Source organism: Magnolia sinica, chromosome 1 (genome assembly GCF_029962835.1).
Source record: "Magnolia sinica isolate HGM2019 chromosome 1, MsV1, whole genome shotgun sequence".
NCBI classification, from domain to species: Eukaryota; Viridiplantae; Streptophyta; class Magnoliopsida; order Magnoliales; family Magnoliaceae; genus Magnolia; species Magnolia sinica.
This window is the reverse complement of record NC_080573.1, coordinates 39,570,033-39,596,089: the sequence shown is the minus strand read 5'-3', so window position 1 is coordinate 39,596,089 and position 26,057 is coordinate 39,570,033. Positions and strand designations below refer to the sequence as shown.

At 37.9% G+C, this 26,057-nt stretch overlaps 1 long non-coding RNA gene and 1 other non-coding gene across 2 annotated transcripts; one reads left to right on the top strand and one right to left on the bottom strand.

Annotated features, from left to right (window-relative positions):
• Nucleotides 1–496: 496 nt before the first annotated feature.
• Nucleotides 497–6,208, bottom strand: LOC131246449 (uncharacterized). The gene is made up of 2 exons (XR_009171381.1): nucleotides 5,775–6,208; nucleotides 497–859 (listed from the first exon to the last, which is right to left on the bottom strand). It is a non-coding gene; the product is annotated as an uncharacterized LOC131246449 (long non-coding RNA).
• A 6,270-nt stretch (nucleotides 6,209–12,478) lies between these two features.
• On the top strand, nucleotides 12,479–12,585 carry LOC131222761 (small nucleolar RNA R71). Its single transcript, XR_009160180.1, has one exon. It is a non-coding gene; the product is annotated as a small nucleolar RNA R71 (small nucleolar RNA).
• The last annotated feature ends 13,472 nt before the right edge of the window (nucleotides 12,586–26,057 follow it).

The window sequence follows — 26,057 nt, the reverse complement described above, 5'->3', positions numbered from 1 at the left end:
AAATAAAAGGAGAATATGATGGGTAGAGCATTCCACCATGTCAGTCAAAAATCATGAATGGCAGAAGCCATCCAATTACGGCCAAAAATAGAAAAAATGGACAGGGACAGCTAGAGAACAATACGAGGTATTTATCAGTTACCATTAATTTTGCAGGACCTAAACCCAGAATGATCCATTTGGTTCAGTATTTTGGGGACATGCAACTCTCATCCAATGCCCAATAAGGGCAATAAGGGCTCAAACTGGGTTTTCTATAAAGAAACCTCCATCCACAAACAAGGTCATATTGAGGCACCAACATCATAGCCATGCCTTTGCCAGTCAAACAGAAGCCATTGAAACTGAAATAGCGACAGAAACCAAAATCGGGTATCATACCATTCACCAACGAGAAAAGGCTGTTTTGGATCACATATCGTTCACAGGCAAAACGTATTGCACCTTAAATGAAAAGGCATCATCATACACACAAAAACACACCAATATAACAAACTTCAAAAAGAAAGATAGCCACCCCACGAGAGGTGATATTAACTCCAAGAATCTCTTTAAGGGGTCCAAACAACAACTGATCGACCAGCTACACCAGTACATAGTCTGAATCTAAAACTGCAAAACATGAAACTAAAAACAGACCATATGGTTTCTAGGCAGATCTCCTCGAGTATCCTCAAAACCCAATGATAGGTAAGTGGGGATAAGCAAAAATCCCTACCTAACCACACATTGGCAGGCTGATGAGGGTCCAGTTGGAGAGATACCTGACCCACCATTTGTCTGTCAAGACTCTCTACTTGGATCTCTGCCTCATCTTTCGGCGCTTTCTCTTCAGCCTCCTCATACGCTTCTTCTTCCACTGCATTGAATCACCAAATTCCATTATTCAGAAAACAATACAGCAAGGAATGACCAATACACAACATTAATCAATGCAACCAAACAGCAAAGCTTCATTAAGCATGGCAGACAGTCCAACATGTTCATCCTAACAACTGAAAAATTCAATCCAATCCACTCCTTTTGAACCAAGTGGATGATGCACACGCTGATGAAATAACATAGGCAACAAAAAAAATAAGAAAGATATTCCAATATCATTCTACTCATTATTTATCATTAGTATAAATTAAGGTTTTAGAGCTTTAGAACCCATGAATAGGCCAGCCAGTGAAACAGGTCAGGCCACTGAAAAAAAAAAAAAAACCATTGAGAAAAAACCTCTTGAGTGATCTTGATCAGGATTAGAGCTGGGCATATCGGGCCCGATCCAGTGGATCCAACCCCATCAGACCCGATCTGATCAGAATCATACCAAACCGACGGCCTGGATCGGTCAGGTTCAAGCATGATCATGCAGATCCGACCATTGATCGGGTCGGGTTCGGGTTAACTTCAAATCAGACCGCACCAATCCGATATCCGATCCATTTAGATCCGAGCCGAACAGATTCGGACCGCACCGGATCCACTTTACCCTTATTATTTTTTTACCCTACCCTACCCGTCCCTCTCTACCCTCACGGCCGCACCCAAAATCCCTAAATCCCCAAAACCCTAAATCCCTAGGGTTTGATAGAAGATGGAAGTCAGGCTCAGTGGTTTGTAGATGGGAAAGCTGCATTTAAGCAATTGCTTCATCATTTGAAGAAGCAAAATCAGAGGTCCATTTCTTCCAATCTCATAGGCCGTCATAACTCTCTCTCTCTCTCTCTCTCTCTCTCTCTCTCTGTGTGTTTTATGATGCCACGGAGTAATCTAAGATGCAAATTCAACCATATGCAGATTTATATCCTTTTGTACAAAGAAGTTGCAATTGCTTTGAAAATCAACAGTGTGTATAGTAAGCAAAGACTTCTTAACATTCACGAGAATGTGAGAGTTCTACGTTATCCTGATCATTTCTCAACCGGAGTTTATCTATGGTATGCAATTCAAACCTGAGTCAGCTTAAACTTCCTCTCATAGTTCTCTTGAAATGCTTTGCTAAGCCCACATGGCACATGCACCACTAAACTGGCTACATGTGCCAGCCTGTCATATGTGTGGAACACAAAGATGCATCAGGTGGGCCTGACCATGATGATGACCTGATCCTAAAATGAGGTCGGTCCCCTCATCTGATGGGCCACACATATCCATTGAAGTGGACTGTTAGAACCATCTATCATTTCTATACTTTTGTTGTCCACCTATTTTGGGCTACATCATCTATATGGAGAAGCCCAGCTAACACATGGCTTGTATGTACCAACACATGCTGACAAACCATGAGAGAACCTCATTGTCGACATGCCACAAAAAATGAAAAAGAGCAAGCAAGGTGCCAATACATTGGAAAAACACAAATATACACAACCAAACCGGACCTGGCCAAATCCGATCCGACTCGGTTTTCCTGACCGAGTCGGACTCTTAATCAGTTCAGGCCAGCATGGGTTAGGATCGGATCAAGTCAGATGACCCATACTCGTCCCGAATCAGACCGAGTTCGGGTCAGGCCATGCAAAACTCGGACAGAGTTGAGTTGGACCCAATCCGATTCGACTCGGTCCGATGCCCAGCTCTAATCAGGATTGGAACCAGCAGCGAAAATGGTTCAGCTCCCTAAAAACCCATTTGGCAACTAGCCTGTTGAGCTACTGGGCCAGGACATCAGCCCTGGTCAACAGATCAAATCCTTATTTGATCATTGTGTCCACTTGCTATACCATGATGACATCATGGACCAGACTGCTTGTACCGGTTGGTAACAAACCGCCCATAAAAACAGGTCAGGACCAGTCCCTGATTCAATAAGCTTCTCACAACAAATCAGACACCTTACATTTCCCACTATACCATGAACGCTATTTTATTAGAACCCCGCTAGGGGCATCCATGTAATGAAGCAGCAACAAGCAGTTGGCATACAAAGACCAATAGCCTGCAGTAGCAACAAGAAATTTTGAATTTTCGTTATTAAAAAAAAGGAGCCAAACTGATGGGAAAAAAAAAATAACACAGTGATAATTCATGCAGTCATGAATCAAGGAGAAGTAGATCTTTAGCGTAGATAAATTGAGTCCAAAGATGGAGATGATTGGCAGAGTTGCGATTCCACAATCAGTGTAATTTAGAAACATGATCCATCTACAATTTGGATGATCTAGGATAGCTGCATATCAATGCAGTAGGTGAGGAGGATGAGTTACAATCTTTTTCAAATTGTGCAAAACTAGCATGGGAAGCCTGCCTCTATCATGAAATTTATCATTTTATGGTAGTAGTATTTTCACACCACCAATTCTTGGTAGATCCAAAGATGTATTAAAATAGTGGTTAAAACATTCGATACATCATCTGCAAATATGACACAAGCAGTATTGAATGATTTTGACCATGCAATTAGTTTCTGCTACAGCCCTCAACCTTAGGATTTGGAAGGACTTGGGACGGATGTCAAAAATAGGTCAGGGCATTTGGGGCATTTGAAAAATGTGAATCATTAACCAAGGCCATTTTTTTTCCACATCAACAGGGCTCTAGCACCTACTTTCTCTCCATAATTCTCACTAGGCACATACTTTCTCGACTTCTCCCCAATCTCTCTTCCTTCCTCTCCCCAATCAGAGCACATGCCATATCCCCAGCAATAATTAAGACCATGGTAGTCATATGTATTAAGAGGGTTGAATCTTGTAAATGATTAACAATTGTTGACGCAAGAAAATCAAATAAAGAGAATATCTATTTGGATATTTTGGATATGTAGGTTTATCTTGAAGATCAAACCATTAAATTTCTTCATGAATGCAACATAAAACATAGAAATAAAGGCTGTGAACTAATATCCAACAACGTACTAGCCATTATGCCAGTAATCACTATCAACACATACTCTTCTTCTACCATATGCAACCCATGCCAAAAGAAAAGAAGAACATGCTACAAAGCCCAGGAAAAAATATTTTTTTATTAATCATAACTCCTTAGAACAATGCCTTTACATGTATATATTCTTTCTTAAGAAAAGAGAACCTTAATACAATGCTAACTATCTATTACTTATAATCATGACCACCTATTTTCATTAAAATAGCAAAGATGACCAAATGCTCTTGAATGACATCAGAACCATAAAAGGTCTATGTAAATTGGCCGTAACCAGTAACTCACTTGAATGAGATTAGAATGGCAAGAGCTTGGGCTCATTTGAAGCTCACTCAATAAGCATTCAAATGGGAATGTCATACGATACTTGAAAAGTAGCCCACCAAATATGTGTTAATAAAGGAAAACCTCGTACAACCAAACTCAAACAACTAAGTAGATGATTACTAATGTTGGGACCGCTGGACTTTCACCAGTTCAATCCAGGCTCACAAGGGGTTGTTTGGCACAATGGATTTGGGGGGATTTGAAATCCCCTGGTATGTTTAGCACCATAAAGTAACTGGGGGTTTCAAATCCAAGGTTGAAGCTTGGTCCTTCCATGAGTTGCATGTGTAACATGTGTCCCTAGGTTACTAATCTAGTGGGCACATTGCCCACTGATGATATCCCAAAACTATCAGATTATCAATGGCATCACTATAATTACTTTAATAGGATAATCTGCGCCATCCAAACATTGTCCATGTATATCAATTGTTAAAAATCATTGGTTAGTCACTCAGAGATGATCCTGTGCTTGTGGCCCATCCGAGACTTGGAATTTCATCATTTTTTAGCAAAGTATATATTTCAACAGGCTTATTACAACCATTGTGTCAAACATTACATATGTACACTAATTAGAGATATTAAAGTTGATTTAGTAATTAAATTCAAAATCCTGTAAATATGCCATGTGTAGGTACTTCTGGATTACAGGAGATCGTGAATCCAGGGTGCCAAACACAACGGGAGGATTCCAAATCCACGGTCCCAAACAGGCCCTAAAAGTAAGTCAGCAGGAGGATCTTATGGCCCCTATCTGAACATCAGATCATGGTGCAAACAAACTCTAACAACTAAGTAGATGACTACTAATGTTGGGACCACTGGACTTTAACCAGATCAATCCAGGCCAACATGTAAAAGTAAGTCGTAAAAGTAAGATCTTATGGCCCATATATGAACATGAACCACTTTACTCACTTCCATTCATTTCCAGGGATATTAATGGGATGTCAATGAGAACCCGTTGGAAATACAAACTATCGGTTGGACTTCTTTGTAACAAACTTTCCAGGCCATCCATTCTGCTGGTCAGTGCGACAGATAAACAGGACCATCCAATCTGTGAGATTCATGTGAAAGAACCCACAAAGAGGGTTGGATTGAATGGCCAACCCAAATCAATTGATTAAAGCAGTATGTATAGGAAGTCCAGAGTACTCAAAAAGAACAATCACAATAAAAAGATCATCAGAAATTTCTCAAATCCTTAACTGAAATTCTATAATCTTCAAACGTCATCACCATCACACTCTAACCTCACAACACAGTTCAGAAACACTAATCCTCAGATACATCTACCGCAATGCAGAAAAGGGGGCCAACCCTAAGAAAAGCACGAAGAACATCCAAGATAATATAAACCATACAAATTCAAGCAAATACAATGAAAGTACAACGATATGTGATTCATCATCAGATAAAAATCAATGACAGAAAATCCGAATCGCGTTTATCATAAACGGGTCTAGATCTAATCGATTTTAAGCAGAGAAAAGAGAACATTTTTGCATGGAAAGACGATCTAATGCGAGATACAATAAGAAAAGAAATAGGAGGTGGAGAAAACGTACCTTGGCCCTCATCTTCTTCTTCTTATTCTCTGCCTCCCTTCGATCTCTCGCTCCCTTTCACGAGGCTCTGCCGATTTCGGTTTTCTGAGGAAAAGGAAATGACCTCTCCGGTATATATAGGGTTAGGGTTTTAGCATGGGACGAGAGAAACCCTAAATGGGACGGACGCGGATTCGGTACCCCTTCTGAGTGGCTACCTTAATGAATAGGTTTTATCCACACCGTCCATCCATTTTTGGATATCAATTTAAGGTATTATCCAAAACATCAGTTAGATTAAGTACTTAAGTGGACCACACAGTGATGATGAAACGCATACCGTTGAAAACTTCCTGGGGCCACGGAAGTTTTGGATCAATCTGATGTTAGTGTTTTCCATTCATCTAAGTCCACGTGACCCTATGAACAGGTTGGATGGAAAATAAATATAACGGTGGGCCCACAAAGGTTTCAATGGGAGGTGTTATCGTCACTACTGCTTCCTTTGGTGTGGTTCACGTGAACTTTGGATGAGCCTCGTAAATCTTTTTTATTACTAAAATGATAAGAAAAAAATGAATAGACGGTGTGGATAATACATGTATATCAACAGTGGCCACTCAGAACCCCTGCACCTGCCGAGCTTGGGCAGTGCGAAGTCCCCGGTCCGGATGGGAGGTTGTGTGCGCTTGCACCGTTTCTTAATCTTAAGTGGTGGTGACTCAGTGCACGCGGGAACGCTTACTCCAATCGAGGCTATCAGAATACTTGGGCTCATTTGAGATTGCACTGCTCGAACGATCCTGATAATTCGATATATGTGCTAGTGATTGGGGAGCGTCGGTGCTCGATTTTCGGTTCCAGCCACATGATAAGTGCGCGTGTGATAGAATTAAATTTGTGATTCAATTCAAACCAAACAATTGTAACCCCAAGCGTGCCAAGTAAGCATATGCGCATGTGTCGAATGAGATGAGTCACCTATCCAAACACGCTTTTAGTATATAAATAGGATAAGGTGGTATTAAGAGAGGATTGTTCTTCGATATAAAAAACCTTCTCAATATGAAAAAAAAAAAAAAGAAGCATTATAATCAGATACAAAGAAAACACTTTTATAGATAACGCATTGAAGTCATTGCATGAGCATGCATCCAAACTACAATTTAGATTATCAACTACTTTATTAATGTCGCATATTATACCATGGAATGTAAATAACAAGCCAAAAAATAAAGAATTATTCTATGAAATGTAATTGATTACGAAAAAGGTAGAGTAATTATATTAAGGAAGGTAAATTACAGATAATTGAATTAAAAGATATATTAGGTTTGATTGGATTGGTATGAGATAAATCGCTTTATTAAATTCCTTTGTTATTTATAGCATTAATCCGGCCATTTTGATGTTTTTCACGTTCTAACGGTTGCTATAACCGTTTCAACACTACTGATCTTCTAAATGCTTTCCACGTTCTTACGATTGTTATAACCATTTTAGTACTACATGACCTTCTGAAGACTTATTTGCCACATGTCCTAGTAACCACTCTGGTCCTCCTTACTAAGTCAACCACATTCCACTTGGTCACTCAATTAAGCTCCTAGATGACTGTCGATCGCTTGATCGGCATCCTAGATGAGACTCGACCGCTTGATTAACCTCCTGAATGACTATCGACTGCTTGATCGACCTCCTAGATGCACTCAGTCGCTCGATCGATCCCCTAAATGACCATCAGCCGCTCGATCAGCTGCTTGATTTGCTTTTGAATTCTTCTCAACTACTTTATGTCTTGCATTCTGTCTATTATGATTCCATAAAAGACACTCCAAAAATTATTGAAGATCTTTAGCCTGCAATATATTTCCCTTGTTATAACACGTGTCCTTTCAATTGGGTTTTCCAAGAATGGTCAAGAATACGGTACAATATTGCCCCACACATCACTTTGCATTTGATAAAAGTGAATGCAATATTAATTCGTTGTTTGGTGCAATAAAGATAATTAATCGACCCAATAAAAGCATCAATTTTGACAAAAGTCGCTCGACTTGGCCTAACTTGGTCATCTTGATCGAAAAACTGCAAAATCGATCATTTTGGTCGAACTCAACCATCTTAATCGAGAGACAACAATTTCAATCGTCTTGGTAGAACTATACATGGTCATGAGCCGAGTCAGCTTGATAAACTCAATCAACTTTACTCGAAAAAACTTCCCTTCACTCACCACGACTCAGTGGGACGAGTTGAGTGAAGTCACATTTTAGAGCTCGAGTCAAAAATTGAGTCGAGTTCAAGCACTAGGTCACTCGACTCGACTCAATCTTAACTCAGGCTTGACCCACCATATATAAAGCTCTGGAAAAAAAAAACCCTAAGTCTGTTTCATTCACTTCACGGTCCTCACTCCTCACCGTACAGACGATTGTTCTTCACATTCTGTTCGGCTTTTCCTTTCTTCTCCCTTTTCCCTTTTCAGCTTTTCCTCTTCTTCTCATTCCCAAATCCAATTCGAATCTTGCAGCCTTCATTGGAGCATGGAAGTGGAATCGAAGAAATTGGTACTCTCTCTCTCTCTCTCTCTTATTTTCCTATGTTGGAGCTGGAAACTAATCTTACATCATCATCATCATCATCTCTCTTTCTCCTGTTCTTTTTTTTTTTACATTACCAAAAGCAGAATCAAGCAAGGCTGCTGAGGCAAGTCGGACCTCATCAACAGAAATTACTGATTTTGGAATGGTCTGGATTATGTTTTTACTGGAAAAGAAGACCCTAAATGGCCTATTCATGGTGGGACCCACGTCCTTGAGTGGGCCTTACAATGTTCCATGTGGCCCAAATGGTAGGCTACGATTTCATCTCATGACAGTAGTCCAAGGTTTACCGGACCTCTCAGAAATGAGAATCAATGTATTCCATGTAATGGATGCCACTGTGAGCTTATGTTGTGGTTTCGACGAGAAACGAATGTGTTTTGATTGGGGGATTCTTATTTAATGATTAACGAAGAAAGAATGAGAGAACAATCATTATAAAATATTTTATTGATTTTGAAATTCATTTACATCCTCATATTTCTCTTGATTCTAAAATAAAGCGTACAATTATAAAACACAATAATCAAATCTGTTCAAATATTGATTTCGGCAGCATTTTAATTTGGGATATGATCTTCTTACTGCAGAAGTTGTTATGCAGGTAGAACTTTTTGAAAAAACGATCTCTTTGTAAATCTTCTCGATCCTTCAAAAGTTCTTTTCTTTTCAAATTAACCAAGCTATTGGAAGAATCATAAAGGTGAAACTCATGAACAAAGGGTCATTGCAGGCGCAACAGGCATGTTACACGCCGCATGATGGATATTGGGTCAACCATTGCGCGGCCACCCCGTTCTGCGCCGCACAACAGGCATCCCCCAGTACCTTGTGAATTCTGGAGATATCGGGCAAGGCTTGGCATCCTTCTTAGAAAGAATATTTTAGCGCCGTATGATCAGTGTAGATGATGATCTTGGATCCAATCAAGTAGGACCTAAGTTTGTCCAAAGCGAACACTACGGCTAAGAGTTTCTTCTCCGTAGTAGAGTAGTTCACTTGAGCAGAATTTAGAGTTCTCCTCACATAGTAAATCACATGGGACTTATTCTCCTTTCTTTGGCCTAACACTGCCCCAATAGCATAATTAGATGCATTGCACGTAATCTCAAAAGGAATATTTCAATCAGGTGGTTACATGATATGAGTAGTGATTAACATAGCCTTGAGCTTAGAGAAAGCTTATAGGCATTCTTCGCTCCACTTGAATCGAACATCCTTTTTGTAGGAGATTGCATAAAAGACGAGAGAGATTACTAAAATCCTTAATGAATCTCCTATAGAACCTAGTGTGTCCCAGAAAGGATCGCACATCACATATGCTTTTGGGTAGAGGTAGGCTAGAGATTAAATCAATTTTAGCCTTATCCACCTCAATTCCCTTGAATAAAATTATCTGTCCAAGAACTATTCCCTTGGGAACCATGAAATGACATTTTTCTCAATTTAGCACAAGATTTTTTTCTTCGCATCTCTTCGATACATATTTAAGATTTTCAAGGCATTCGCTAAAGGATGGACTGAAGACAGAGAAGCCATCCATGAAGACCTCTAAGTATTGCCCCACTATATCTGAAAATATGCTCAAGTTACACCGCTGAAATATAGCAAGGCATTAAACAGTCTGAATGGCATCTTTCAATAAGCAAAGGTGTCAAAGGGGCATGTGAATGTTGTTTTATCCTGATCTTCAAGGCCTATCTCTATCCAATTGTAGCCCGAATACCCATCTAAGAAACAGTAGTAAGAATGACCAGCTAGCCTTTTTAAAATTTGATCAATGAAAAGGTAACGAAAAATGGTCCTTCCTTGTGACGGTATTCAACTTTCAGTAGTTAATACACATCCTCTAATCATAACTCTAGTTGGCATGAGTTCATTATCAACATTGGCTACGATGGTGATTCCATACTTCTTAGGAACCACCTGTGTTGGACTCATCCATTGATTGTCGGATATAGGGTATATGATACTCACATCCAATAATTTAAGTAACTCAGCTTTAACCACTTCCTTCATGTTAGGATTTAAACAACATTGTGGTTGTCAGAAGGTTTTTGCATTTTCTTCTAAGTGAATGCGGTGAGTACAAATTAAAGGGTCAATTCCCTTGAGGTCTGCAATCGTCCATCCAAGGGCTCCCTTATATTCCTTGAGAGTAGAAATGAGCGTACTCTCTTATTTTTGTTGAAGTGGGAGAAAATCACCACCAGGTATGTCTTGTATTGACCTAAATAAACATATTTAAGATCGATGGGCAAAGGTTTTAGGTCAAGCTTTAGTGCCTTGAGACTAGACGGTAGAGGCACTATATCGATTTGGGGCAAAGTCTCGAATTGTGGCCTCCACCGGTTAATTTCAAGTATCAGTGTCGCATCAAGCAAGACATTCATCTTCCTAATCATGTCATCATTTAAAACCAGGGGAGTGGGCCAAACACTTCTCTGAAAGGGTCAAAGTATATAGTTAAAAGTGCTCTATCTTCCACGAAAGAATCGATCATTTTAATGTCGCGGGTATTGTTAATATCCTCTAATTATTTGCTCATATTGAAAAAACTATTGAGCTCCAATGTCATGTTACCTAAAGATAAATTCATAACTTCATTCCTACAATTAATGATAGCATTTGATGGAGCTAGGAATGCACGTCCAAGAATGACGAGAATCTAAGTGCTCACATCCATAATAGGCTGAGTATCCAAAACTATAAAATCCACTGGATAGTAGAATTTATCGACTTGGACCAACACATCCTCAATCATCCTTCTCAGTATACGAACCGAACGATCAGGAAGTTGTAGTGTGGTTTGGATGAGTTTTAATTCACCTAAACTCAACTATTCGTAGACCGAATAAGGGGTCAGATTTACACTTGCCCCTAAGTGAGTGCATGTTCAATCCGGTGATTCCCAATTACACAAGTAGTGGTTGGGCTACCGAGATCCTTGTATTTTTATGGCACATCTTGCTTGAGGATGACACTCACTTTCTTTGTAAAAAAGATCTTCTTTTTGTATGTTTTGTTGTTTTTTGGTAATACATAAATCTTTTAGGAATTTGACATATAAAGGAATTTGTTTAACGAAATTCAATAGATGGATATTGACTTTCACATGTTTAAGCACCTCTAAAATATCATGAGAGTTAGATAGAAGTTTTGATGCAATCAACCGCTGGGGGAATGATGTAATCAGTTTATTTTGAGATTCTGATTCTATCCCATGTGGAGTAACACTAGGTCTATCACTCTCAACTTCTTCCGAGTCCTTAGGCTTTCAGCCACGCCGGAATAGTTTTGTCAATTGTTTTTTCACTTTTATGAGTGGTGATAGACTTTGCTTGCTCTATGTTATGCGAAGAGCTTAGGTCACTTATTTTACATTGTGATTTTGGATTGGGTAGAGGTTGGGTTGGAAAAGTTCATTTCTCCCCAATCGCTAAGTGTGACTCAATCCTTTATATGACCTCAATCAGATCTTGAAATGCTTATCATGTGCCTTGATCGAAGAGCTTTTGGTTTTAGATATGCTTTAAAACTAGATCCTCTCGAGGTTTTCTTTGATTGAGAAGTTAAGTAAGGGCCTCTTGAGGATTGGTTGATTGTCCGTTCCTCTAAATGAAGTTTGGATGGTTCCTCCAATTGGAATTATAAGTATTTGAGGTGGGTCCACCAAATAGTCATTGGCAGTTGTTTACGGTGTTTGATTGCTTGTTCAACAACTCTTGGAACGCAAGAATTGTTGGACAATCATGTGTTACATGTTTGTTGCTAGCACAAATACCGCAAGCAACTTCCACAGCCTCCTTTGGTTTGACCATTTCACTTTCTTAGGTTCCATGGCTTCGACTTTCCTTGTGAGATTGGCCACCCTTGCACTCATTTTATCTTTTTTCTTTTAAGACATACATTCTTCCCCTTTCTTTTGACTGAGTAGGCTTAGTGGTGGGCTTTGGGGAGGTGTCTCATGATTTCGCGCTCTCTACATGTTGATCTAAGTAATCCCACGCATCACTGACCTCCTTATTCATAAATTCACCATTACACATCATCTCTACAAATTGGCGCATGGGTGATGTCAATCCGTTACAGAAAAAGCGTATCATTTGCTAGATTTCATAGCCATAATGTGGACACAAATTCGTGAGATCCTTGAACCTTTCTTAGCATTTAAAGAAAGTTTCTTCCTTTTTTTGGGCAAAATTCATGATTGTGTATTTGTTTTATGAAACATGAAGAATTTTTCAAGGAATTCCCGAGTCGTCTCAGCCCATTTGCCAATAGATCAGGACTTTAAGGGGTGTGGCCATGACTTAGCCTTCTCCTTCAATGAGAAGAGAAGCAATTTCAGTCTCATTGTGTCCTCAGACACGTTTGGAAAGTGTAATGTGGTGACTATCTCATCAAATTTTTTAATGTGTAGGTATAAACTTTCAGAGTCTAGTTCATAGATTTAGTAAGGAGTTGAATCACTCCCGGTTTAAAATTCACATTTCCTGCATTAAGTGGAAACACCATACAGGAAGGTGTACTCACTCTCGCCGGTTGTAAGTGATCTCGTAAAATACGAGGCGAGAGAGTGTTACGCACTTCATTCTCATCTTGAACTTCCTTAACTGGATGTTGAAGTTGATTTACAACCATTATTTCAATTAACTCAGAGGATCTCAAGTGGTGTCTAATTCGTTGATGAATAGGCAGCCCTTTGACTAATCATCCTTCACTTAAGAGATGTCGAGTGTTGTCACGAACTCACTCGGGCATGAAACACTCACAGCCCTCAAATTTTAAACAACTAAAACCTAAGAAAAATAAAACTATAAAAATAAGAAATCTGGAAAGAAAAGAGACTTGGAAAGAAGTTACCGGATTGGAGTTGCTATGTTAGATTACTACAAAACAGAAAACAGTGTTAGTTTTAAAAAAACAATTCAGAAAATCCTAACCTAAAACCACAGCAAAAGTTAACCCTAATCTTAACTCAATTATAATACTAATCAATCTTAGAAAAACATAGCCGAAGTCCCCGCCAAAACTTGTTTACAACCTCAAGTATAGGGTTGCGATGTAATAATTACTTGGTGAGACTAAGGTCGAATCCACAGGGACTAAACTTGTACATATTCTGAAAATAACTAGAACTAGAACTAGAACAAGATTTAAATAAAAATTTAGAATAATTAAGAATGATTGTGAATAAATTATCAATAAAAAGGAAAAAACTAGAGTGTCAATGATCCACTTGTAGCTATTAAGATGCTACCTCTCTTGATTTAATAAACATAACTGGAATCGAAGTCCTATCTTATTCAATTAGAAGATGGAATAATTAAACAATTTTGAACTTTTTATTGAATTAGTTCTCACATGAAAAACTATTGTAATGATCGGAAGGGAATTCAACCATCTACCATGCCTAGTAGATAATGGTAAATCACAAATTTTACAGATCTTACGACTTAAAAAGTAAGCAGATATTCAAAGCTCTCACAGCATTTACTGTGATTATAACCACAATAACCTATAAAAAACTGAAAATATTCTTTTAATCAAACCAGAAATAAATCAATGAAGTTCAAAATAAACTTGAATCAAAGTAATATAAACATCCAAGCAATCTATAAGCTTCACCTCTTAGCTCTAACTAAGAGGTTTAGTTAACCATATACATGATTAAGACTAAAACTTTTTAAAAAATATTTTTTAAAAAAATTAAGGAATAAGAAAAACTCTTGGGAGGCTACTCTACTCTTTTGCTTTGCTCCTTAAATCCTAATTCGTGTTTAGAACTCCTTAAAGAACCCCATATTTATAAGCTTTCCCGGACTGTCTTTGGAAACCACCTCAAATTTATGTACTCTGTGTAATGCCTTCGATGTCATCAAACTACTTTCGATGACATCGAAGGTAAAATCCTAAGTTGAATCAAATTCAGAAGTCGCGTCTTTTCACATTGTGTAAATCTTCGATGACATCGAACTTCCTTCAATGTCATTGAACAAATATTCGATGGCATCGAAAGGTATTCGATTAATCGAAGAAGTGTCCAGAATGTTCTAGCGAGTTTCTTCAAAAATCTCCAAGAATCTCGATGTCATCGAACATGTCTTCGATCAATCGAACGGGTCATCGATGTCATCGAGAAATGTGCCTAGTTAGTCTAACAAAAAACTTAATTTTCATGTAATTCTCGATGCAATCAATCTGTCTTTGATGTCATCGAATACTCACTTTGATGCTATTGAAAGGTGTTCGATGTCATCGACAGTGAAGTTCAATTTTTGTGAATTTCTACACTTTGCACTTTCGACTTCCTTCCTCCTTTACTTGGCTTCTTTAAATTTTGGGCCCTTAAAATCTTCAACCTTGGTCTCCTAGTATCCATCCCTTGCCTTGGTGATTCTTTAGCATCAAATCTATAGTTTTAACATTCTTTTTAATCCAAGCTTTCGGACTCACCTCGCAATACAAACATGTATAAAATATACCTATTAAGCATTATCATGTTCATAAAATCAATATATAAATAGGGGAAATGTGCAATATTAACATCTTTTAGGGATGCTTCTCCATTGTTGTGCCAATTTCTTAATAATGAATAATGTACAACTATGGTTGGAGACTGGAGTGGAGTGGGCCCTTTTTAAGATTACACATACAAAGTGAAGGTTCTCAACATCTCCACTAGTATGGAAGACAGCAAAAGTTCTTGGTCTACTTTAAGAAGTAGGCAATTCCCTTTGTATTACCAAAGGGGTAGAGGGAAAGATATGATTATGAAGTTCAAATCCTTTATAGTCTACAATAGGCTTATCGATAATAGAATTATAAATAAGTTCATGTTCTTGGGTAACATTAACTTTTCTCTCATGGGAAGACATCATTCTAAGGCTCATTCAAATCTCACTCCGGGCAGTTAAGACTTTCAAGAGGAACCCTCGCTGATACCAATTGAAATTGCGCAAGGCGGTGGGCCACACAGTCTATATGTGCAGAACTTTGACAGAGCTATGGATTGAAGGCTATATCTCAGAGGGGGAGGGATTAGGACCAATTAAAATTATGTCTTTTCGATTCAATTGCTTAACTTAAACTAATATGCCAATCAAGCTAAGTAGAGCAATATAACACTAAGGCTTCCAAGCCATTGTGGGTTCAATCACATAAACTGTAAATCATATTCTTATGAAACAACTAGTCAATTAGCATGATAGTGTACACGTATGTGTAGGATGTGCTGACTGTCAAATCCTAACATTCATCTAGTCATACATACATATAATTCATCAATTAATCACATAAGCATAATTAAAAAGTTTTTAAAGACATTCTCAAATACAAGCATTAAGTGGTTCGGTTTTCCTGTTCCACTCCCAGCGAACGCACTTAACCCATGAGTGTACCGGATTTCACTATCAGAGGTTTTAAATCAAATTCACCTCTAACTTTTACAATCTTACAAAAGGACCGGCTCCCTCAGAGACTTACGTGGTTTTCCATAGGCTTGCCATAAACATCGGTCCTAGTTCAAGTACCTACAGTTACTCTCATTGGAGGCTCCCATGGAGACTAATACGTACACACCTGTGTCTAGTGCCTACATAAAGACTTAATTTAGGTTTTACACAAGAACCAATGTCTTACACAACAGCCTGATTGAGTTTAGCAAATAAACCCTTACACTCAATCCTATACAAGGAATGAGTATACTTAGACTCTATAAATGACAATTTTACTTGTCGAATTGAGCCCCGTTGATATGCCGATTTTGAATCACTTTTTCAAAAATCTCTCGTGCTTGAATTCACTCTTCAAGTGCTCCCCAATCATGATGTGATGCATTGTCAATGCTCTAGCTCCAAGATCAAATTCTTGCATATGATACTCCTTTAAGGTGATTAAGGTGATTAAGGTGATAGGAGGTTAGGTGAACCTCCTACAACTAATAAAATGTTGTAATTTGTATGAGATTCACCTATATGAGTCTTCTAGAGGATTTAGACAAATGGTATATCAATACAGTTAGATTTAATCTCTAAAAAACGATGGAGTTCAATCTCATTTTCAAGATGGAGGCTAGAATCCTCGTTAGAGTATTAATATAAATGAAGATGACTTAAAACTCATTGGTTTAAAGGGTTAAGATGAGGGATATGATCATGAAATCACCTAGGCTTTAATTGCACAAAAAAAAACTCATGAAAATGCCCAAGAATCAAATACACTTTTATAAGAATGAATTGCAACGACTATAAAATAGAAAGTTAATTGTTCTTTTTATATGATAAAAAAGGCCTTCGATGTGATTAAAGGTCATTCGATAGGATTGAATACTCTATCGATTCCATCGAAAAAATCCATATGTCTCTGTTGGTTGTTGGACTTATTCTTTGATTTGATCAAGTGGACCTTCGATTGGATCAAGTCACATCGATTGACTGTTAATAGGATAGAAAACTACTAAAAAACTGTTATTTTGGGCATACGATTTCACAGCAGCTTAGCACTTCTTATAGCCTTACTTATCATGTTTCAATTAAGCTTATAAAGCTATAGGATAATAAATAAGGTTTAACTATTAAGTTATGATCATTTAGATGTTTGAGAGGTTGTTTTGGATCAAGGGTTATGGTCACCAAGGCACCTCATTTACATTTCTTTGTTCCTTGACGGTCATTTCCATTTGTGTCTTTAGTCTCCAACTTTCAAGGGCTCAACCCGACTACATGACACACAAACTCACATGACTAATAAACAAGATGCACAAATCAGTGCACTAACAATCTCCCCCTTTATCAAATATATGACAAAAACCGAATCTAAACAATGTTATGGTCCATACTAAAACAATACAAAACATTACATGTCCATGATTATAATGATTTAAAAATATAAATACAGGACTTGAGACATATAACACTAGTAATGCTCCCCCATAAATGCTTCATCTATCTCATTAATTCCTGTAACAACAAACTAATATTGTAAAATAGAATTAAACTTGTTTTGGTGGGACTTGATCTTTCTCTCCTAGCTTTATCAGTATTTGACAAAGAATTAGTTCCACAAATATACCAGTAACAAGTCTATAAATCGTGGATTTACCAATTATAAGGCATATACTAACAGAGAAATAAAATAATGTATATAAATATTAAAATATGGAGCATGCTTATTATGGTTATTCAAAAGATATACCAATAAAAGTAGGAATGACCAATAATAGTCTAAGCTAAAAACATATGATATCAAAATTCAGCAACTTTAAAGCTTAAACTATCAATAAAAATGAGACTATAATTAGAGTTGGGCATGTTTGACCCCATCCGGTGGATTCGACCCGATCCGTCCCATTCCGAACCGAACCGATGGCTTGGATCGGTGTGAGTCGAATAGGGCCATTCAGATCCAACCGTTTTTCGAATTGAGATCGGGTCGTGGTCAATCTGGACCGATCCGATCCGACTCGATCCGGAGTGATTCTTGTCAGTACTTCTACTTTTTCCTATGATATAGTCCACTTGAGCTTTGGATATGCATCAATTTTGGGTTCAACCACTAAAATGATCTGGAAAAACGAATGGACGGCGTGGATAAACCACATGCATTCACGGTGGGCCCCAACAGAGTTTACTCGGTACGAATGGGCTAGTGTACCACACACTAACTATATAATATAGCTATTGTAGCTTGTAGATACGTGTCGTGCGAAGACGAACACTGAGTCCTCCCAGTCCCATCCCATTCCATCAGCGTCAGGACACCAGTGAAAGACAATTTGCATACTTCTACTAGTTTTGAAATACTCCGATGCTGGTTTTACTCTATTTAAAAAGTGATGGTGACTCATCTCATATCATGTGGCACTGATGCACAGCTATCCCCACTGTCCAAATTGTGGGTCCCATCATATCTATGAAGTCACATTGATCAAGTTATCCTAACCATCCAATTAACATTTATCAAATTGATGGTTGACATTACCTTCGTCTCAAATATTCAGTTCTGCTCCATTCACAACAGTTTCATTTAGATGGTCTGGATTACCTCACAACGGTGCCATGTGTATAGTTGGATAGTTTGGTTTTGCTAGGTGTACAGGCATGTGCTAGATGCTACATGTGTGCCAGTATGACACAAAAATCCAATCCGTACATCAAGTTGGTCCAACCTTGTACATGTTTTCACAAAAAAATAAATTTAGAGCACTCAACTTGAGGGCCCAATATTGGAAACAGGCCAATAGGTTAATTTTCATAGCCAAATCTTTGTTTTGCAATCTGTGGCCCACCTGATGATTAGATCAAGTTGATTCTTAGGCCAGGGCATCAATATAGCAGTACCTTTATGATGAATGGACTGGATCTTGGAGTTAGCATGCCATGCTAGAACATATGGGGTGAGCTTTGTTGCACAAGCGTGTTCACTTGGCTAAGCTCTGGATAATCACCATCGTTTTCTTTATGGTGTAAAACTAACATGGGTCTAATCTGAGCTATAAATAGCATGCATCTCATTAGTTTCTTTCATGCTTTCTATGATTTTCCTCACCGCCACTGACATTGTAGCCTGCCTGTAGGTATGTGTCATGCGGATTAGATACTGACAAAGTCAATAGTGATGTCACCAAGTTTTGTGGACCCCACCATGATGCATGTGTTGTACCCATACCGTCCATCCATTTGGAGAGATCGTTTTATGGCATGAGAAAAATAATGAGATAGATCTAAAGTTCAAGTGGACCCCACCATAGAAAACAGTGGGGACAGTGACATCCACCGTTCAAAACTTCTTAGGTGCCACAAAAGTTTCTGATCAAGCTTATATTTTTGTTTTCACTTCATCTATCTCTATGTTAACTTATCAATAGGTTGGATCTAAAAAATATATCATGGTGGGCCCTATAAATGTTTCAACGGTGGGTGTGACTGATCCCATGGTTTTCTGTGGTGGGTCCACTTGAACTTTAGATCTATCTCAATTTTTTTTTCTCATGCTATAAAACCAACTCTACAAATGGTTAGATGGTATGGACACAACACATGCATCATGGTGAGGTCCATAGAGCTTGGTGACATTAGCAATTTGGTACTTACCTTGTCAGTATCTAATCCACGCCCACACGCAATGTAGTTTCGTGCACAGCACGTCAACATAGTAACGTGTCATGCAAAGACGATCGAAGACGCGCCTCGAGCTCCAAGTTGTACGAACGACTCAAATGAGATCAAGATTACATGGGCCCCACAATGATGTATTTATTATATCCATACCGTTTTTATCCATTTTTCGTGATCATTTTATAACATTTGAAAAAAAAAAAGAATCATATCTAAAGCTCAAATGGACCACACTGAAAATAGCAGCGAGGATAATGATTTTCACCAAAAATGAATCCGAACCTTGCTGAATTCGATCCGACTCAGTTTTTCTGATCAAGTTGAACTCGGATCGGATTAGGCCAGCGGTGGTTCGGATCGGTTCGAGTCAGATGACCTGGGCTCGGTACCAGATCAGATCGAGTTCGGGTCAGGCCTTGTAGATTTCGGACTGAGTCGAGTTGGACCCAATCCGATTCAACTCGGTCCAATGCCCAGCTCTAGCTATAATTCTTAAATTTAACCATTAAGCTCACATGAGGCTCAATCATTTGATTTAACAATTAGGCTCTCATAGACCTTCTAAGGTTACCCATCCTTTTTCACAATCCACTTGGGTGTGAATTTGCTAAGATCCGGACCATTTACGAGAAGGGAAATGATTTTCTTAAAATTTTTCCCATTAGGTGATTTCCTAATTGGAGTTTTATTTTCGTTAGGTGATTTAACTAAGTGAGTCTTACTCTGGTTATCATTGTCCTTAATTAGCATTAACTTGACATTTTCATTGAGTCGGGCATTAGAGTTAACAACACCTTCATTTGATCGGTCTTTTTAAAAATGGTTAGAAACTCTTTCTTTTCCGACGGTCCTTTAAGGATACTTCTCCATTAGTGTACCAATTGTACAATCATGAAGAATGTACTACTATGGTTTGAGACTGAGGTGGATTGGTTCCTTTTAAGATTATATATTTAAATTTAAGATGCCCAACATCTCTACAAGCATGTCCCACATGAAAAAGTTCTTGGTCTACTTCTAGAAGTAGACAATTCCATTTGAATTACCGGAGGGGTAGAAGGAAAGATATGACTATCAAGTTTAAATTATCTCTAGTCCCTAATAGGCTTACTCATAATAGATTTACAAATAAGTTCATGTTCTTAGGTAACTTTTAGTTTTTCCCTTATAAGAAGACACCATTCCAATGCTCATTCGGATCTCATTTCGTGCGGTTAAGCTTTTTAGGAGAAACCCTCTTTGATACTAGTTGAAATTGCACGAGGTGGTGGGCCACGCGGTTTATATATGTGAAAGCTTAGCAAAGCTATGAAATGAAGGTTATGTCCTAGAGGGGGATTAGGACCATATAAAATTATGCTTTTTAAATTTAATTGCTTAAGTTAAACTAATATGCCAAGTAAGCTAAGTAGAGCAATCTAACACTAAGGCTTCCAAGCAATTAGTGGGTTCAATAACATAGACTACAAATCATATTCCTATGAAGCAACTAGTTTATAAACATGATAATGTACATGCATGTCTGGAATGTGCTAACTGCCAAATCCTAATGTTCATCTAATTATGCATACATATAATTAATCAATTAATTAATAAGCATAATTAAATAAGTTTTCAAAGACAATCCCAAACATAATCATGTATAGTGGTTCAGTATCCCTACTTCATTCATTACAAATGAACTTAACCCATAAATGTACCAGATTTCACTATCAAAGGTTTTAAATCAGGTTCACCTCTAACCTTTACAATCCTACACAATGACCAGCTCCATTGGAGACTAACGTAGTTCTCTATAGGCTCGCTACAAACCTCAGTCCTAGTCGAAGGACTTACGTTTACTCCCGTTGGGGGCTCCCACGGAGACTAACATGTACACACCCGTGTCCGATGGCCTACATAAGGACTTGATTTAGGTCCTACATAAGAACTAAGGTCTTATACAAGAATCTAATCCAGTTTGGCAAATAAACTCTTACACTCAATCCTACACAAGGAAGGAGTATACATGAATTGTATAAATGACAACCTTATTTGTTGAATCAAGCCTTGTTTATGTGCCAATCTTAAGTCACTTCTTCAAAGCTCTCCCGTACTTAAATCTACTCCTCAAATGCTCTCCTGATCATGATGTCGATGCGTTGTCAATGCTTCAGCTCCAAAATCAAATACCTTGCATGTGATGCTCATTTTAGGTGACCAAGTTGATGGAAGGTTGGGTGAATCTTATACAACTAATGGAATGTCGTAATTTCTAAGGGTTCACATAGATGGGTCTTCTAAATGATTTGAACAAAAGGTATATCAATACAGTTGAGTATAATCTCTAGAAAATGGTGGAGTTCAAGCTCATCTTCAAGGTAGAGGTTGGAATCCTCGTTAAGTGTTAATATAAATGAAGATGACTTAGAATTCATTGATTTAGAGACTTAAGACGAAAGATGTGATCATGAAATCACTTAGGGTTCTATTACACCAAAAACTCATGAAAATGCCCAAGAACTGAATGGTGTTTTATAAGAGACTAATTTGCAACGGTTATAAAACGACTAGTTAATGGTTCTTTCGATGTGATCAAAAGGGCCTTCGATGGGATTGATGGTCATTCGATTACATCGAACCCTCTACAATCCCTTTGAGAAAATCTAGATGTATTTTTGTTGGTTACTGGACTCATTATTTGATATGATTGAGTAGACTTTCGATTAGATCAAGTCCCATTAACAGCCTATTGATGGGATATGAGACCACTCGAAAACTGTTGTTTTGGGCATACGATTTCACAATAGCTTAATACCTCTGCCAGCCTTACTTATTATGTTCCAATTAAGCTTTTAGGGCTAAAGGATGATTAAAAAAAACTTTACCTATTGAGCTATGATCATCTAGATGTTTAAGGGGTTGTTTTGGGTCTAAGGTTATGATCACAAAAGCAACTCATTTACATATTTTTTACTCATTGATGCTCATATCCACTTGTATCTTCGATCTTTAGCTTTCAAGAGCTCAACTAACTACATAACACACAGACTCACATGGTTGACAAATAAGATGCACAAATCAATGCACTGACAGGGATGACTCGAACATTGCATTCACATTTATTACAGATGAGGGGGGTCACCTTATAAGAAGCACTGGATGACCCAGATGTTGGGAAGTGGATGACGACAATGCATGATGAGATATAATCTCCGTACAAGAATGAGACGTGAGAGTTGGTGAAGCTTCTCATTGGGGCGTAAAATGATATGGTCTAATTGGATTTATAAAAATAAATATGACAAATACAAGGCAAGGTTGGTAATGAATGGGTATGCTTAGAAAAAAAGTATCAACTTCAGTGAGATGTTCACATTGGTTGTCAAGCATGTATCGATTAACTTTATGTTGTTGGTGGTTGCCCAATACAACATTGTGCTAGAACAGATGTATGTAAAGACTGCTTTTCTACATCGAGAATTAGAAAAACATATCTGCATGAAGCAACCAGAAGGGTTCAAAGAAAAGGAGTTAGAAAATAAGGTTTGCAGGTTGAGAAGGTCGTTGTATGGGCTTAAATAATCGACTAGGCAGTGATATAAGAACTTTGATACTTTCATGGTGAGTCAGTAATTTATCAGGAATGAATATGATCAGTGTGTATACTTTAAGATACTGAGTGATGAAGGATTTATTCTATTAATATTATATATTGATGACATGCTTATCGCCAGTTGAAGCATGTATGAAATTAATATGTTAAAGACTTGGTTGTAAGGGACATTTGAAATGAAAGATATGAGAGTTGTAAAAAAGATTTTTGGCATAGACATACATAGAGATAGGGAGATGGGTAGATTATAATTAACTTAGGTAGAGTACCTTGACAAGGTATTAGTGAAGTTTGGTATGGACAAGGCTAAGATAGTTAGTACACCCCATGCTACTCACTTTAGGCTTTCTTCAGAGCAATGTTGCATTACAAATGAAGAAAAGTAGATTATATCTCATGTGCCTTATTCGAGCACAATTGACAATTTGATGTATGTCATGGTTTCTATGAGACTGAATATTTCACGGGCAGTCAGTGTCGTGAGCAGATACATGTCAAACCACATCAAGCAACATCGAGAGGTAATGAAATGGATACTTCGTTATCTACAAGGTACAACAGACTACGTCTTGACATTTCAGAAATTAGAGAGAAAGCTTGTAAGTTATGTTAATCCGGATTACGTAGGGAATACAGACAACAAAAGGTCAACTTCCGATTACTCGTTTGTATTAACAGATAGAGTGGTTAGTTGGATGTCGAAGCTTCAGTATATGATTGTTCTTTTCACAACAGAAGCTGAGTATATGGCAGTAACAAAAACATTCAAATAAGGTGTTTGGTTACGTGGAATAATGAATGAACTTGAGCTTCAGCAGGAGGCCGTGCCGGTTAATTGTAACAGCGAAAGCGCGATCAATTCAGTGAAAAATTCTGTTACCATTCTATAACTAAACATATTAATGTTCGTCACCATTTTATCCGACAGGTGCTTGAGAAAAGCGATGTAACTCTAAAAAAGATCCACACGAGCGTGAATCCAATAGATATGATGATAAAGGTGGTTTCCATAAAGAAGTTATGATTTTGTTCGACTTCTTTGGGTTTGGCGAAAGGTTGATGAAGACGGAGTGTGCAAGAGAAGCGACGACGATGGTAAAGCTATAATTGAGGCAATTAGAGATAGAGTTTGGACTTGTGGTTCATAATGATTGAAGCCAGGGTGAAGATTGTTGTCAGATGTTTTCAATCTTACTGGAACAAGGTCCGTCGATGCAATCGACAGAACACTCGATGCCATCGACAAACATGTTCAATCCTATTAAGAAAATCCTGATTTATTCCAACTACTCATTGGACTATTTTTTGGGTGCTACTAGATGACATCGAGGAAGGCTTCGATCCCATCGAAGAGCCTTCGATGGCGGTCGATCCAATCGATAGAAGCGCATGGTTTTGTGGGAATTGTTTCCTACTCTAGGCGCAACACTATATATATGGGTGTAATTGCAGAATTATGGTAATCTTAAGTTTTAATAAGGAGGGCTAAATATTTTGTGGAGCTTGGGAAGGTCACAATGAGGATTTTCAAACATTGTAAGTGATTTCATATCTTATATTTTTATTTTCACAATGATTCACTGTTGTTTTGTGCCATAATTTTTTCCTATAAGGGCATTTCCATGTAAAATCGTATGTGCTTTGTAATTGCTTAATTTATGTTTGCTTAATCTCATATAATCCGAATTTAGGATTTGCTTTTATGGATTCCCAACATGGATGACAAATAAATGTCACTATGAGCCCCAGGGAGAAAATAGTTTTCAACAGTAGACATCTTTAGGAACGTGTTTTCTTGAGGTGCGGTTATCTTGAACTTTAGATCTATCTCATTTTTTTACTTATGTTTTAAAATTTGTTGGTAAAATAGATAGTCAATGTGGATAAGTCACACACATCATGGTAGGGTCTACATATTTAAATTAATAGGATTAAGGTTATTTTCAAACCAAAGTTCAAGGTAAAAACCTCTCCAAATTTTCATCTCAAATATTCACATCGAAAAAGTAATTATTAGTCTTCTTTTATTTTTTATTTCTAACCATGATTAATAAAAAATCAGACAGTACCTGGGTGCGGCTGGCTTTTGAATTAACACCAGCTGGTTGAGTGCAAATGTCTATTTTAATCTTATTCGAAGGAAGATGGTACACGTGGATCGTGGATCCGTATGGATCCATATGGTATATGTCGCATTTTGACACGCGTGTGAGATCTGAGCTTTCCATCACATGATCTACGCGGTGTTGCTCTTCTCCCGTGAAAATCAGGTCATGTCACACCTCAAGTGGTTACAACGTATCAAAACAAATGATTGGCTAAAAATTAACGTTCAATTTACTCTGTATGGTGTGGCCCACCTGAAGAGTGAAGTTATCCAAATTTATACGAATAAGTTCTAAGCGTTATTCCTAGTGCAACGGAACATTCAGATCTTAACATGTATTTCATGCTTGCACGTGTTTCTGCGTGTGGATGTATACGACTCGATACACGTGGATGCCCCTGCAACGGAAGCGGATTGGGCAGTGAGTAACTCACTCGCTTAGCGTACTGAGCAAACTTTGTGAGGTCCATATTGATTTATATATCTGATCCGCTCCTTCCATCAATTTTATCAGATAATTTTAGGCTTGACCCTGAAAATGAAACATATGGAATATTTAAATGGACCACACCACAAGAGACAGTTGAATTGAACGTCTACAATTGAAAAATTATTGGGTGCTATAGAAGTTTTGTATCAAGATTATGTTTGTGTTTTTCCTTCATCCATGTTTGTATGATCTTAAGAACAGGTTGGATGACAATTAAACATCACTGTAGGGCTTAGAAATATTTCAACGGTGAAAATCATTATCCCCACTGTTTCCTGTGGTATGATCTACTTGATCTTTGGATATCAACCCATTAATTTATATGGAAAAACGGATGGACGGTGTAGATAGACCACATACATTTAAGGTGGGCTCAACTGAGTTTA